The sequence below is a fragment of the Cavia porcellus genome, unplaced genomic scaffold (genome assembly GCF_034190915.1).
Source record: "Cavia porcellus strain 051 isolate PalLab524CR breed Dunkin Hartley unplaced genomic scaffold, mCavPor4.1 scaffold_11, whole genome shotgun sequence".
NCBI classification, from domain to species: domain Eukaryota; kingdom Metazoa; phylum Chordata; class Mammalia; order Rodentia; family Caviidae; genus Cavia; species Cavia porcellus.
The window spans coordinates 50,524,771-50,541,861 of NW_026947494.1; positions in this window are offsets into that span (position 1 = coordinate 50,524,771).

A 17,091-nucleotide genomic window follows, 5' to 3' on the forward strand; every position below is an offset into this window, starting at 1 on the left:
GCTGGTAAAATTATCAGGTGGCCAGGAACTTTGATTAAATGGTTTGAGAATTGTGATTAAAAAAATGGCATCTCTTGAGCGGAGCCGAATTGTAAAAAAAAGCATGCCTGAGCAGAGCCGCTGAGCTGCTGTTTTGCGGCACACCGGCAGAGCATGCCCAGCATGGGGGTGGGGCAAGTGCCGGGACATAGCGTGCATGGGCGGGCTGGGACTGCCCTCGGAAACGTAGAAGATGGCAGTGATGACGATGGCGCATGGGGGAGGGAGGGGCTGGGACAGCGCATGTGGGAGGGGCTGGGAGGCCGCCCAATGCAGCGTGTGAAGCTGGAACTGCTTACGGGGTGTGAGGATTAGAAAGCCAATTTAGGAACACAGCTGGGTTTTGATTAGCCTCCTGGACCTGTTTTAAAAGTTTGTTATAGTTAGTATGTTTGTCCTGCTCTGGCACAGCTATAGGCCCAGGGTCATTATCAGCTGTGTTTACCTTATATCTGTGATCAGCTTCTGTTTGAGCTGCTTGCCACAGCTGATTCCGTTCTTGTGAGCTGAGAGTGGTATTTAGAATCACATCCTTAAAATGTAAATCATAAAAATTAGTGATAAATTTAGATTGCCTGATATAATTCTGTGGGTCAGCAGAGAGGCTACCTAATTTATGGGTAATCTGAGATAGATCAGAAAGGGAAAAAGGCACATGGATGTTAACAAGTTCCTTGGGGCCAGCTTGCTCCCGAAGTGGTAGCAGAGCCTGAGGAGAAGATTCTGGAACAGAGGGCCATTGGGCAGCCATCCATCCAGTAGGTGCGTGTGAGCAATCATCTGTAGAGGGCCTACAGAGCTGCTGCTGGTCACCCTGGGAAACACAGGCAAATAGCATCTCACTGTGTGCCTTGCAGTGAGAGGATTGCTGTCAGCAGCACAATGAAGCATCATGTGCACTGCAACAGGGCGGCTGTTGCTGTTCACAAGAGGAGCCACAAGGGGGCGCCAGTTGGCAGTGAGAGTCCTGGGAACATGGCGGCGCCCTGTGGCCATGTGACCCTCCTGAACATGGCGGCGCCATGTCACGTGGCAGAGGGTTGCAACATGGCGACTGTTCCCGGTGCAAGCTGGAACAATCACGTGGCCTGCTGGAAGGACATAGTGATTGAGACCTAGTATGGTGGACAGTCGGTGAGAATGCTGTAGGGAATAGAGAATTCTCAGGAGAAGAAGAAGTCAGAGACTGTGAGGAAGCACTAACAGAGGGATTAGAGCTGCTGGGAGAGTTATGGGTCCTGGAAGGCAGAGAGGGAGATGATTGCACAGCAGGAGGTATCTGCAACAGGGAGGGATTAGAGCTCCTGAGAGAATCAGGCATAGAGGGAGGGGAGAGCAGTCTGGTGGGAGGTAACAGCAGGGAATGAGAATGAGTTTGGGGGCAGGCAGGCAGTGGCTGGGAAAACACTGGAGGGCAGGACGGAAAAGTTTGTGGCACAGTAGACTTAGCTAAAAGTATCTGAGCAAGAGCCCAAAATTTAATGAGAGATGGGCGTGTTCTCAGAATAAGAAAGGCCTGAATATAAGGGAGTTCTAATAACTTGTTGCCAGCTTGACAGAACTCATACAAGTTTCTGAGAATGCAGGGGTCAAATGTTCCTTCTTTGGGCCAATGCTTGCCGATAAGCGGATAGGTTGGCCAGACCTCCTGGCAGTAAAAAGTCAATTGTTTAGTTTTTATGGTACTTTTAATTTTTAGAGTACGTAAATTGGAAATTAGGCATTGTAAAGGCATCTTTTGGGAGTTAGAAAATACGTTCCCCATGACTGATTCAGGCAAGAAAAAAAGCCGGAGGTCCAGAACAAGCCATCACTTGTTTGTGACACCATGAGGCGGCTACGGTTCCAAAAACTCATATATTCCAGTTGTCACTGAGATTTACGAGTGGAGCCTGCGTGGGATCAGTAACAGTTTTGCCCGTGAAAGTGCAAGGCTTTAAGGGAAGTGAGGCGTTCTTTCAGTGTGACGGTTCCAAAAATCTCTGCTTTGGGCTATCCGAACCCAAAGAACGTGAGAGATTTTGTGGGTGCAGGTTTGCCCAGAAAGAACCCTGCCCTGGGCTGTCCTAAGGACGTGAAAATGCACAGACCCACACGAACGGGGAGAACAGTCGACTGGGGCTGCCCAGTGCCAAAAGTTCCCCGCGGAGTGCTCACCTGAAATCAATCTGGCCGGTGCTGAGTGTAGGCGGCTGGCGATAGGGATGTCTCCAGAGAGGAAAAAGCTTGGGATTAATCCAGGATGTTATCTGGTTATTGGCTAGGGGACTCAACTGAGTGTGTCCCAGGAGTCAATCGCCTGCCAATCGAGTCACAGCACCAAATGCTAGGAGGAGCCAGACTGTATCACGAAGGAGCAGGGAGAGACAGAAGTCAAGATTACCAACCCAAACAGCCCAGGCTTGGGCCTGTATCTGCACAACAGACAGCACTGAGGCAACTAGACCCAGATAGAGACTTGAGGGAGAGAGGCAGAGACAAGTGGTGAACGCTAGGAGTGGTGAGAAATGATCTGGTTGAGGCTTTTGTCTACCTCACTCTGTCCTCCACCCCACACGTGCACCTCCCTCTACACTATACATGGTGGGAATTGCAACCCAGAGAGAAATCTAGACAACTGAGTCTGCTGGCTTGGGTGAGCAAGAACACTCATTGGCAATGGCTGGGGCTGTCCCTTTCCTGACCTCTAGACTCACTTAAGTCACATGCCAGAGGAGTTCGAAGGAACTGCACCATAGCCAGAAGTCCACTATAGCTGGAGGCCCAGTGTGACAATGACTGGAAAGAAGGAAGGGACAGAGCTTGTCATGCAGGCTAAGCCCAGCACACAGCTTGGGAATGCCATACAGAGACCAGCCAGAGAGAGAGTACAGAGCCTGCCACAAGGCAATGTCGGAGCAAAGTCTGTGGCCCTGAGCTGAGATGCCAGAGAGTGCTTCCAAGAGTCTCCTGAATATGGTGATCTGAACAGAGCAGCATCGACATTCTGCTCTGGGATATTCACCCTGACCAACAGAACAGCACAAGCCATATACATTCATTCCCTACTCTTTTGATTCTTTGCTTGTATGTTGATACTGTGCTGATAATTAACTGTACTTCCAAAACTAATATACAGATTTAATGCAATCATGATCAAAATAGCAGCACTATTCCTCACAGCACTAAACAAAACAATTCTAAAATCCATATGGAACCAAAAGAGATCTACAACAGTGAAGCCAATCCTGCAGGAGCCATCATAATCCTGAATTTCAAGTTATACTACAAAGCCACAGTGATTAAGGCACCATGGTACTGGGGTGGGAAGACATGTGGATCAATAGAACAGAGCAGGGGCTGGGGGTTTAGCTCAGCGGCATAAGCGCCTGCCTTGCAAGCAGGCAGTCGTGAGTTCGATCCCTGGTACCAATAAAAAGGAAAAAGACAAAAAAAATAGAACAGAGCAGAGGATGCAGGAACAACCAAGGCACACCAGCTACCTGATCTTTGACAAGGGGACATGCTGAGGGAAGCACAGCCTCTTTAACAAGTGGTTAAATTGAGAAAATTGGCTATTCACATGCCTGAGATTAAACCCAGATCTGTATCTCTTGCCAAGTACTAAACTAAAATCAAAATAATTCAAAGATCTAAATATGAAAACAGAAATGCTTAAACTACTGAAACACAAAATAGGTAAAACTCTTGAAGACACAGGTGTAGGCAAGCATTTTCTGAATAGAATCCAAGTTGTACAAGAAGTAATACCAAGAATCAACAAATGGAAGATAAAATTTGAAAGCTTCTACATAGCAAAGGAAACAATCGACAGAGTGAAAAGACGACATACAGAATGGGAAAAATTTTGTCAGTTATTCATCAGAGGAAGAATATCTAGAATGTACAAAGAACCCCAAAACAATTAGACCACCAAAACAAAAGACCCAATAAAAAACAGACAACTGAAATGAATAGAAAGTTATCAGAAGAAGTACAAATGGCCGTAAGTACATGAAAAAACTGCAACTACAAGTATTTGACCCAACCATTCCCCTTCTAGGTATCTGCCTCCAAAAATTAGACATCATATTACAGAGATATATATACCCGAGATGAGAGAGTAAAATTCACAATAGCTAAAACTTGAAAGAAGCCTACCTGACCATCAACAGATGAATGGATAAAGAAAATCTGGCATTTATGCATAATGGAGTACTACTGTGTCATAAAGAAGGGTAGACATGAGTCATTTTTAGGAAAATGGATGCACTTTGACACTATAATGTTACGTGAAATAAATCAGATGCAAAGTTTAAATATCACATGATTTCTCTCAAATGAAAAACTCAAATACAAATGAAGAGAAAAATAAAACCTAGATAATAGCAAAACAATACTCCAAGTAGTTGGAGAAGGGAAAAAATGCTATTCTAATTTCTGACAAAATTGAATTCTAACAAAAGCTGATTAGAAGAGACAAAAAAATCACTACATAGTGGGTTGAAGGAACAACTCACAAGAAGAGATAACAACTATAAATAGTTATGCACTGAACATAGGCACAGTTAATTTCATAGAACAACTACTTGACATAAAAGAACAGACAGACAGAAAAACTATCATAGTGGAGATTTCCATATCCCACTCTCACAGACAAGTTCACAAGACAAAAAAGAAACATCAGAGTTAAACTCTTCCATGGAACAAGTGGATTTAACAAATATATGCACAGTGTCACATAGTGTTTCATCCAATGACAGAAAACTACATATTCATCTTAGTAACTCATGCAACTTTCTCCAAAACAGATCATTTTGTAAACTCTAAAGCAGTTATCAATAAACACAAAACAACTTAATAATCTTTTGGAACGTGTCACATCATAATGGAATGAAACTAGAAATTATCAACAAAAGTAATCACAGAAACTACACAAGCACTTAATAATATACCACTGAATAAAAGGTCACAGGAAAAATCAAAAAAGAAATTTTCAAATTCCTACAATCAAATGACAGTGGTAATGGAACGTATTAGAATGAAGGTAATTCTAAGAGTGACGTTTGTGATTGTGAACAACTACATTAGAAAAACAGCAATTCGAAATAAATAACTTAAGACTGTATCTGAGTACAGTCTTAAAAAGAAAGCAATCCCAACCTAAAGCCAGTAAAGGCAAAAAAGTTATAAAGATCACAATGGAAATCAGTGAAATTTAGACTTAAAAAACACAAAGGATCAGCAAATCAAAGAGGTGGCTTTTTGAAAAGGAATAAGATTGATAAATTCTAAGGCAAATGTATCAGCAGTGAAAGAAGATTTGCATCAATATACATAGAAATGTAAAAGGAAAAATTACAAAAGACACCACTGAAATTCAGAGGATGATTAGAAGCTATTTGAAAATCTGTAGTCAATATAAATTGGAGAATCCAACAGAAATGGATAAATTTCTAGACACATAAAAGACTTACCAAAACTGAACCAAGAAGATATACAAACCAATAACAAAACAACAACAAGGTAATAATAAAGTCATCCTGAACTAAGAAAAACCCAGAACACAATAATCCACCACTGATCTTTGGTAGAACTTAGAATATTAATACTCCTAAGACCTTCCCACAATAATGAAAGGGAAGAAATACTTCCAAACTCATTCCATGAGCCAATGTTATCATGATATCAAAACCAGATAAAGACTCTACAATAACAACAACAACAAAAAGGAACAAAAAGGAAAACTGGAGGCCAATGTCTTTGAGGAACATAGATGCAAAAAAATCCTTAATAATATATTTGTAAACATAATTCAACAAATAATTAATGAGATCATGCACATAAGAAAATTACCTTCATTCCAGACATGCAAAGATGGTTCAGCATACATAAATATATAAATGTGATATATCACGTAAATAGAATCAAGACTGAAAGTCACATGGTCATCTCAATAAATGCAGAAAAAGACTTTGACAAAACACAACAGATTTTCATGATAAAAAAAAATTCTGATGAAGTGGGCATCGTGGTACACTCCTGTAATCCCAGCACTCAGGAATTTGAGAATCATCACAAGTTCGAGGCCAGCCCATCGTACCTAGTGAGTTCAAGCCCAGCCTGAGCTACATAGTGTGGCTCTATCTCAAAAAATTAAAAAATAAATCCTAATGAAAACAGAAATTGAAGGACCTTATCTCAAACCAGTAAAAACTGTACATAACAAATCAATAGCTGACATCATACTGGATGGGGAAGAAGTAAAAGTATTTCCTGTAAAATCAGGAACAAGACAAGGGGGTCCACGCTCAGCACTCCTTTTCAATATAGTGATTAAAACCTTAGACAGAGTAATCAAGAAAAAGAAAGAAATAAAATGGATATGCATAGAAAAGACAGAAGTCAAATTATCCCTACTTGCAAATGGTATTGCCATATATATAGAAGTATCAGAAAATTCCACTACAAGATTCTTAGAGCTGATAATTCAGAATAGTGGTGGGATATGGTTGCTTACCAGGGAGGTAAGCATCCAATAGGTGAAAATCAATAATGATTCTATACACCAAAAATGAATCCACCAGGGCACTGGGAAACCAAGCAATCCTCTCGCCTCCCTAGTAAGCAGCTATGGCTCAGGCAAGTGGCACTGCACCAGGGAGAGAACCAGCCAATGTCTCCCAAGATCTGTACCATGTTGAAATTGGGAAACCAAGCAACCAGCTCACCTCCCTGGTAAGCAGAGGTGACTCAGGCAAGTGGCAGCCACCCCAGGGAGAGAACCAGCCAGCACCTCCTATGACTCATGCAATGTTGGAACTTAGGGCACTGGGAAACAAAGCAACTCACTCACCTCCCTGGTAAGCAGTCATGAGCCTACTGGCACGCGGGCTGAGAATTAACCATCCCATCCCCTCTCCCCTCAACGTTAGCAAATGAGAACCAGAGGTTTTAGTATCTGTTAGGAATTCACCAAGATGCAATATAACAAATAAGGGGATTTCCTTCTGCCATCTCTTTGAAGGCAAATATTGTTATCACTATTTTGCTTTGTTCTGATTAATTGTATTGCATTGTATTAATTTATTAATTGTAATATTGTATTAATTGTAACAATTGTATTAATTGTAATATTCTGTTTGATAAGTTCTATAATATTGTGTATTTGGTTTGACTTTGCTATACCTGACTGAAAGAACAACTATTGTGAAGATAATGAGATATACTATGATACCTATTACTGTTGTCCCAGTAACCTGTTGTGATGTTCTGTACCAGTTTCACTGCACTGTCTCAGTTGGCTTTGTTCTGTCTTACTCTGTTGTATTTCACTACTTTCAAAATAATTTTTAAAAAATTTAAAATTAACCCACTAGAAAGAATTCAAAAAAATAATTTCATTTACTCTAGCTTCAAAAAAGAATTATATTCTTAGGAATCAACCTAACCAAGGAGGTGAAATACCTCTACAAAGAACACTACAGGATCCTGAAGAAAGAGACCCAACAGGACATGTGAAAATAGAAAGACATCACCCCTTCCTGGATAAGCAGAATTAATAGTGATACAATGGTCATATTACCAAAAGCAACATGGAGGTGTAATGCAGTTCCTATTAAAATAACAAAAATATTCTTCACCGAATTAGAGAAACAATTCTAAAATTTACATAGATCCAGAAGAGGCTCAGAATATCCAACATATTTTTGAACAAAAAGAGCAAATCAGTGGGCTTCATAATTCCAGGCTTCAATTATACTACAAAAATACAGTAACATAAACAACATGATATGTCCTCACTGGAATAGAATGAAAGACACAGAAACAACTCTATACATTTTCAGTCATTTGATCTTTGACAGGGGCCAAAAACATACGTTGAAGAAAAAATAGCCTCCTTAATAAATGGTGCTAAACAAACAGGTTACTCATGTACAAAGATTGAAACTATGTCCATGTCTCCCACTCTAAACTCAAATCAAAACTGATCAAAGACAGACATACAAACAGAAACACTGAAACAACTGGAAAATAACTTAGGGTAAACACTAACAGCTTATAGGCACAGGCAAGGACTTCCCAAATGCAACTCTGCTGGCACAGGAAGTAATGCCAATAATCAATATGGGAGAGCCCGACCCCAGCCTTTTCCTAGAGTCAGCACCATTTGCAGATTGCAGAGGAAGAGAATCAGAATTCACCAAGAAGCAAGCCCTCCCTGCGAACCAGCACCATGCATGGGCCACCACTGGAGGGGAGACAGGCAGACCCCAGCCCCTTACAGTGTGCAGGCTGGGAAATGAGAAGAGCCCATTCCCCCAACCCCAAGAGACCAGCTGATCTGGAGAAACACGGGCTGTGATCATAGCTTTTGAAGTGAAATGCAATTTAATGCTTCTGTTGTTTGATGTTTCACTGACTTTGCAGGTCTAGGGCTAGTAGTCTGATCATCTGTTCAGACGATAGCAGTGTGGCATCTCTGAGGATCTCCTTCTAAAGGTGGTAGCCATTGTTAGTTCCCTATTATCTTGTTTTGGAGTCCTGTATCATTTTCATTGTTTTGCTGGGTTGGGTTTTCTTGTGTTTTATTTTGTTTGATTTTATTATGTCTCATGACATGGGCAGCTATTTCAAAGATAGCAAGACATATTATGGCAACCATGTTAGATTCACTATTGTCTTGTTTGGAAGTCCTTCACTGTATTCATTGTCTTGTTTTTATTGGTTCTACTCTGTTTTGTTTTGTTTGACTTTTACTATGCCTGAAGATACCTGCAGCTATTTTGAATACAACAAGGGACATTATGGTAACCATTGTTGATTTTGTATTGTTTTGAAGTCCTGTGTCACTTACACTGGTTTGTTTTGATTGACCTTATTCTGTTTATTTTGCTTAGTTTTATTCTCTTTAAAATAAAATTTTAAAAAATATGGGAGATAGCAAACAAAACAACAGAATTAAGAGACAATCTATAGAACAGGAAAAATGCTTGTTAATATAGAGGGTTAACATCTAGAATATGTGAAAAACAAAAGTACAGCTACTGGGCTGGGGATTTAGCTCAGTGATATAAGCACTTGCCTGGCAAGCACTAGGTCGTGAGTTCAATCCCTGGTGCCAAAAAGAAAAAAAATTTTATATACATATATACCCTCAAAAAACAAATGACCGAACCAAAAAGGACATTAGGAAGACAGATATTCCTCAAATGGGAAGGAGAGCAAGATTAAAAGGAAGTGAGGGGGAGGGAAATGAATGAAAAACGGAAATAGGGATGCACTATGTGTACTGACTCCACAGAGGGACTGTAAGCATCATGTGCTGCAACCATATGCTAATAAAAATATTTTAAATGTTAAAAAATTAAATTAAAACAAAAAGAAGGGCAAATGAATTAAATAGATGATTCTGAAAAGAAGAAGCATGTATAAGTAGTTAGTAAGTATATAGAAAAATGTTTATTATATTAAGCCATTAGGAAAATGCAAATCAAAACAATTCTGGGATTCCACCTTACCCCATTCAGAATGGCTATCATCAAGAAGCCGTCTTCCAGAAAAACAAAATCACTTACAAGTATGTAGGGATAAAGGAACACTTCCACACTGTTAGCAATGTAAGTTAATACAACTGCTATGGAAATCAATACGCAGATTTCTCAAAGAACTAAAATAGAAATTTCATTTTACCCAGCCATACCTCTCTAGGTATATTCTTGAGAGAATTAAAGACCTAATACTATAGCGATACATGTGCATCAATGTTTATAGCAGTAGAACTCACCATACTCAAGCTGTGGAAACAGCCCAAGTGCTCAACAGATGAATGGATAAGGTAAATATGGTGCATGTCTACACAATAGAATATTAATTGACAATAAAGAAGAAAGATATAAAGAGATAAAGAATGATAGTAGGAAACCAAATAGCAAATTTATTGGAGAAGGGTATGAGGTGTGTGTGAAGGAACTGAAAATGATCAAGGTATTCTATATGGAGCCTGAATGAATATAACTATAATGTAATACAAACAGACACTAAGATTAGGAGAGGGAGGAGGTGGAGGGAAGGAGAGGAGGAGAGACGTATAGCTATATGAGACGACTTATTGGGCTGAGGATAAAGAAAAAAATTAAAAATTGAAAGAGCCAGAGATGTGACTTGGTGCCAGAATGCCTCCAGGCTCAATTTACATTACCACCAAAAAAGAAAAGAAAGGAAAGGAAAAGAAGACAGAGAGAGAGAAGGGGCCAATGGAGAAATGTGTTAGTCAGCTTCCCTGTTGCTAAGACACAGCACATAACACTCACAATGTAAAAGAAGAAAGGTTTGATTTAGCTCGTGGTCTCAGGAGATTCAGTCCAAGGTCAGCAGGCTGAAAAGGCTGCTTAGTTCACAATGTTCAGAAGCAGAGCCAGGGAGCCATGCCAGAGTGGAAGAGGCCAAGGACCACACACAGTACCCAACGCCACACATCCACGACCCACCAAACATACCCAGGAGTGTGCCTTACTAATCTTCTGGGCATTTCTTAATCCAGTGGAGTTGACATGTGAGGATTAACAGTCTCAAGAAGCAACGTATTCCACAGGACACCAGTCACCTCACTTTGGGCAGCTTTTCCTGAAGGAAGACTCTTGGGTAGAAGAAGAACAGACACAGACTGCAACCTCTTGCAGCTGTTCATGGCCTTTCATCTTTTCCAACCCTGACTCTGATTACTTAGACAGAGTAAAATAGCTATACCTTGTAACCCAAATCACTTTACTTAAACAGACAATAACTTTCCTTTCACAGCAAAAATACAAATCATTTACAAAGTCAAGCTATCATTGCAGTCTGATCAGGATGGCTTTAAATTTATGCATGCACATTTCTTGCTGAAGATGTTATTTAATAAAGCCTCAAGTAAAATTGAAAGTGAAAGCATAGTAAGTTTTATGTTCCTGACTAAAGAGATAAATTTAGTAGTTGTTTCTCAGGTAACTAAACTTTGCTGTCTGACTTACATTTTTATGTATTTAATTCACCCTTAAAGCTGGATTTTGTGCAAAGTTCCATAACTGCTTTAAAATATGAGCTTTATCAGAGATGTGAAAACTGATACTGCAGTAATATTTTCTTCTTATTAACTCATCACACAATATGGAGGCAGGAAATGGAGACTTAGAACACCTGGGGACAAACTGGGACGGGTGAGGGCCAAATGCAGTAACTGTCTTCATGTCCCTAAAATAACCGTGCTTGTACCAAAACTAACTTGATTCCTTCATCCTAGAAATCCCCTGGTTTTTGAGTTAAACAGTGTAATAATTCATTTCAAAAAGAAAAAATAAGGTCATCTTTTGTATTAGAATTTTCAGAGGCTATCTTCTTCACTGGTTAGTTATATTGTCGATTTAAGTTTTTTGCAGTTTTGTTTTTGTTTTTGGAAGTAGGGGTTTTCTTTTTAAACCTCATTTAATAAGATATCTTTAGAGCAGGTTGATAAATAAATGCTACATATCTCTACTTTTAAGAAAAAACTGTAGGTCCAAGGAAGCTACAGTCCATTCTTCAGTCTGACTCAAATTCCAGAGAATTAGATTAAATCATCATGAAGCATCATCATACATCACTACTTTCCCAAGTAAGATCTGATGTATAATCTGCATGAGCAAATAACCATACAATACAATGCAAACTATAAAAATCATAACAGAAGAACAAAATGCCTGAGGTCAGAGGAGCTTCACAAGCTTGACCTAACTAAACAAAAGAATAACTTCAAAGTCTATCTCATTTTTGTCCTGAAGTGCAACACAAGCAACTCAGAAAATTTTCCTCATTGATAAAATACTAAAAATAGCATCTACCCTATAAGACTACGTGAGAGAAGGGAGGCACTGAGCACACAGGAGGTCCTCTGTAAATGCTAGTCTCTACTGCCCACAGGGCCACATGCTAGGACATACTGTAAGCTCTCTATATTTAACAAAGGAGAGGTGACAAGGTCATTGAGGTGTCACTCAGCATAGAGTTCACGCTGCAGTCATGTGCCACTTCTCTGCACAACAGTTAATTTTCCCTCCCTGTTAAACCTACCAACATCCAGGACTGGTGAGCATACCTATAATCCCAGCACTCTAGGAGGCTGAGGCAGAAGCAGGGGAAGTTCAAGCCCAGCCTGGGCAATTTAGAACTGTCTGAAAATTAAAACTCTTTTAAAGGCTGGGGATTTAATTCAGTGAAAAGCGTCTGGGGGATGGCCATCACTGCTCTGCTGTTGGAGGAGCCTGCTGGGATCATAAACTCAGCTCCTATAAAAATTAGAGGGACAAAATGTAATGAAAGGAAGACCTTTTATTTGTAAAGAGAAAAGAGTCTTAGAAACTGTGTTAGAAAGAGGCCAAGACTCCTAAAAGGTGACTTTACAATAAAGTAATAGCAACAACAACTATACTATTAATAATAACACCATAGAACCAAGGAAGAGTCCAGGCCTGGCAACTGGCCCTGCAGGAGAATCCAGGTGACTGGCCCCTCACCCTACACCAGTGGGACCCTGACAGGGTGCATACTATAGACAGGCGAGATTACTGGGATGGAGAAGTCTGAAACACCAGCAACAAGTGGCAAGTTAGGTGAACGGGCACTGTGCCGAGGACCAAGACACATGGATTAGAAGCAGGTCAGTGGGGCTGCTCCCCCTTTTAAAAAGTTGGCTTAATTTTATCTTGATTTATTTGTGTCTTTCTCTTGCTTCATTTTCCTTTTCTCTTTTATTTTTTCTTAATTTTTTTTTCTTTTTTCCTCTCTTATCTAAGTGTCTGGGGAGAACTCCAGCCACAGAAAACTAATCCCATCATCCAAACCCAGAGCCCAAGTTCAGATAATCCCTCAATTACTCCTTCATTCTTTCTTCTCTACAGTCTTCTCTACTTGCCCAAATCTTGTGTGATCAACATTTGTCCTCCAGCCTTGCTTCTACTTCCTTCCCATTTATCTTTGTTTTATGAACTATCCTCCCCAAATTTCCCCACCTCAGGGTAAAACCACTCTACCATGGGGAAACACTCTGTGTACAAACTCCTAATTTATACTGGTTCAGTTATACAACTATAGACTTTACCCTATGGTCTAAAGTACAAAATCAATTACCATGATTTTTCAGCTTCTAAACTGTGCTTGATGCTATTGTTATTGATAAGCATACCGTTTTAGTTAGGATGTCATATCTGTTGTAATCAGTTGTTCTCCCTTCTGTAACAATACTGGGAATCTCTGGAGTAATAATATCATCAGAGCCAACACCAAAGCACTAGGGACTGAGCCAAACAGATACCAACATCCCACTTTTAACTAATTAGGAAGTTTTTCCAGAGAGGCCTTAGGAGTGATATAGTTACCTACTACAAAATATACAAGTATCAACATAGAAAGCAAAATAAAATATTTTTGTGAAATAGATGCCAAGAGGCAGAAGCAAATACAATCGCAGACCTCCAGCCCACACAAACAAATCTAGAAGACATCTACATAGAGTAAATTGGAAGACATACACTTAAATTTCTTAAATGATAGCAACTGAAGTAAGAAACAAATCCATGACCCCATAGAGGAAAGCAGACCAAAAAATAATCTCTTGGGTAAAAAAAGAAATAAAAAGCATAATAAATTAATTGCTCAGCACATTTAGAGAAGGCTTAGGTAAAAAAAATGAAAGATTATAGGAAAATGATGGAAACTTTGAATGAACAATACAGAAAAGAATTAGAAAGCATGAAACAGACTCAGAGATATCAAGGAAATAAAAATCTCATTGAAAGCTGCAAAAACTGCTTGAACAAAACTGAAGATACACTGTCATACCTGAAGACAGGATTGCAGCTAGAGAACATAAAAGGGAAGAGCTCTTAAAAATAACAAAGGACCAGGAACTAACAACTCAACAGTTGCAAGATGATACACAAGAAAGACATTATAAAGCTAATAGTGTCAATGAAAACAAGCAGAAATCAACATAAATGACATAAAAAGACTATTTGCAGAATTACTAGCAGAAAATTTCCCAAGCATGGGAACAGATCTGATATACAGATAAGTGATGCATACAAAACTGCAAATGGCCAGGACCAAAATAAATCTACACCCAGACTTAAAATAAGAAAGATCCCAGAAAGTCAGCACAAAAACAAAATGTTAAAAGTTGTTAGAGCAAAGAAACAGATAAAAGAAAGCCCATCAGAATCACAACAAACTTCTTAGTACAAACTCTCAAGTCAAGAGGAGCTTGGAGTAAAGTATTTAAGTCCTGAAAGAAAAAAACTTTCAGCCAAATTTATGTATCCTGCAAAACTATCTTCCAATTTTAATGGAGAAATAAGATACTTCCATGGCAAAAAAAAAAAAAAAATGAACAAATTCATGTTCACCAAACCAACCCTACAAAAAGAACTGAAAGACATTCTAGATAGTGATAAAAATGATAATAATTCCAAGAAATGTCAAAAAGAAACCACCAGAAAGAGCAAGCAATTGAAAATCATGAAACCAACAACACAAAAATAATACAACAAAAATAAGCCAACCCATATCAGTTTTAACCACCAAAGTAAATGGCTTCAATTTATCCATTAAAAGAAACAGACTGGCAGAATGGACCAAGAAACAAGATTCAACAATATACTGCATATAGGATGCACATTTAACTCAAAAAGAAATTCATAGACTGAAAGGCAAAGGATGGAAAACAATATTTCGGCAAAAGCAACCCAGAAAGAGCACAGGTAGCTATTCTATTTTCAGGCAGTGTGAACTTCAAACCAAAAATGATCAAAAAAGAAAAATAATGTCTCTATATACTTATTAGGGGGAAAATTCAAGAAGAAGAAATAACAATCATAAATATATATATGCCAAATATGGCAGCACTCAACAATATAAGACAAATATTAATAGACATGAAAAATCAGATAAGCAATAGCACAATTGTAACAGAGGACATTAATACCTCATTGACACAAAGATAAATAAAATTGACAAAAAAATCAGCAAAGAAATAACAGAATTGAACCAAACCTGTGAACAGATAGACTTAATAAACATTTATAAAGTGCTCCACTCAACGTAAGAATGCCCATTCTTCCCAGCTGTACACAGAATTTCTCTAAAATAGACCATTAATTAGCCCATAGAACATGCTTAAGCAAATGCAAAGGAAATGAAGTTATCCCATGAATATTATCTGATCATAATGCAATGAAATTGGAAATTATTGGCAAAAGAAACCACATACACATGTGGAAACTAAATAACACCCCCTGAACAACCAATGGGTCACAGATGAAATTAAACATCATCTACAATCAAACGAAAATACAAGTACACGCAGGAACATGCAGGATGTGATGAGACCAGTTCTAAGTGGAAAATTTATAGCAGTTAATTCTCATATCAAGAAAACAGAACAAGCACAATAAACAACCTAATGTCACACCTCTAGCTTCTAGAAAAAGAAAGACAAATCAAGCCCAAAGCCCACAGAAGGGAGGAAATTACAAAGATAGGAGCAGAAATTAATGCAATTGAGACCAAAAAAGCAATCCAAAGAATTAATGAATCAAAGAGTTGGTTCTTTGAAAGAATAAATAAAATTGATAAATCCCTAGCCAAGTTTATCAAAAAAAGAAAAGGAAAAATCTCAGATTCATGCCAAGAAGAATGAAGAATGAAATCACTACAGACCTTGTGAAAACACAGACCATCATCAATACCTGTCTCGAAAACCTTTACTCTCATAGGTTTGATAACACAGAAGAAATGTACAGATTCCTAGAAACATACAAATTACCAAATCTGGAGCAAGAAGATGTAAAACTGCTGAATAACTCAGTTTCAGTTAATGAAATTGAAAATGTAATTAGAACTTTATCAACAAAGAAGAGCTCAGATCCTGATGGTTTCAGAACTGAATTCTACAAGAAATTTAGGGAAAACTTAATGCCAACAGTCCTCAAACTCTTCAATGAAACTGAAAAGGAAACAGTTCCCTCTAACTCATTCCTGGAGGTAAGAATTACCCTGATTTCAAATTCAGAAAAAGACCCAACTAAAAAAGAAAACTATAGACCAATCTCCTTAATGAACACAGATGCAAAAATCCTCAAACAGATACTAGCAAACAGAATGCAGCAAATCATCAAGAAGATTATACAACATGACCAAGTGGAATTCAACCCAGAAATGCAGGGATGGTTGAACATGTTTAGGTCAATAAATAGAATACAACATATGAATAGAGTCAAAGAAAAGAATCATGTGATCATTTCAATAGGTGCAGATTTTTCTTTTGATAAAGTCCAACACTTGTTCATGATAAAAACCCTCCAGAAAATCAGCATGAGTGGTATTTACCTCAATTTGATAAAAGCCAACCACGATAAACCAACAGCCAACATTTTACTAAACGGACAAAAACTAAAAACTTTCAACCTAAAATCAGGAACAAGACAAGGATGCCCATTATGACCACTCCTATTCAATATAGTTCTAGAAACATTAGCCAGAGCAATTAGACAAGAGGGAAATGAATAAGAATAGGAAAAGAAGAAATTAAAATGTCATTATTTGTAGTTGAAACTACATAGACTCCGAAAACTCCACTAAAATACTTCTAGATCTAATAAATTCAGTAATGTAACTGGATACAAAGTCAATGTTCAAAAATCAATAGCATTCCTATACACGAACAACAAACTCACTGAGAGAGAAATTATGGTAACATCTCTTCACAATAACATCCAAAACAATGAAATACTTAGGAACCAATCTAACAAAGAAAGTATCCATATACTGAAAATTATACTACTCTGAAAAAGAAGACAGAAAAGGAAAAGGAGTCTTGTCACAACCCAGGTGCCCATCAATTGAAGAACAAATGAAAAAAAAGATGTGGTATTTTTGTACAATGGAATACTACTCAGCCATAAAGAATGGTAAAGTTGAGACTTTTATAGGTAAGTGGATGCAACTTGAAACCATATTCATAAGTGAAATGCATTAGACTCGCATGAGTAAACATCATATTGT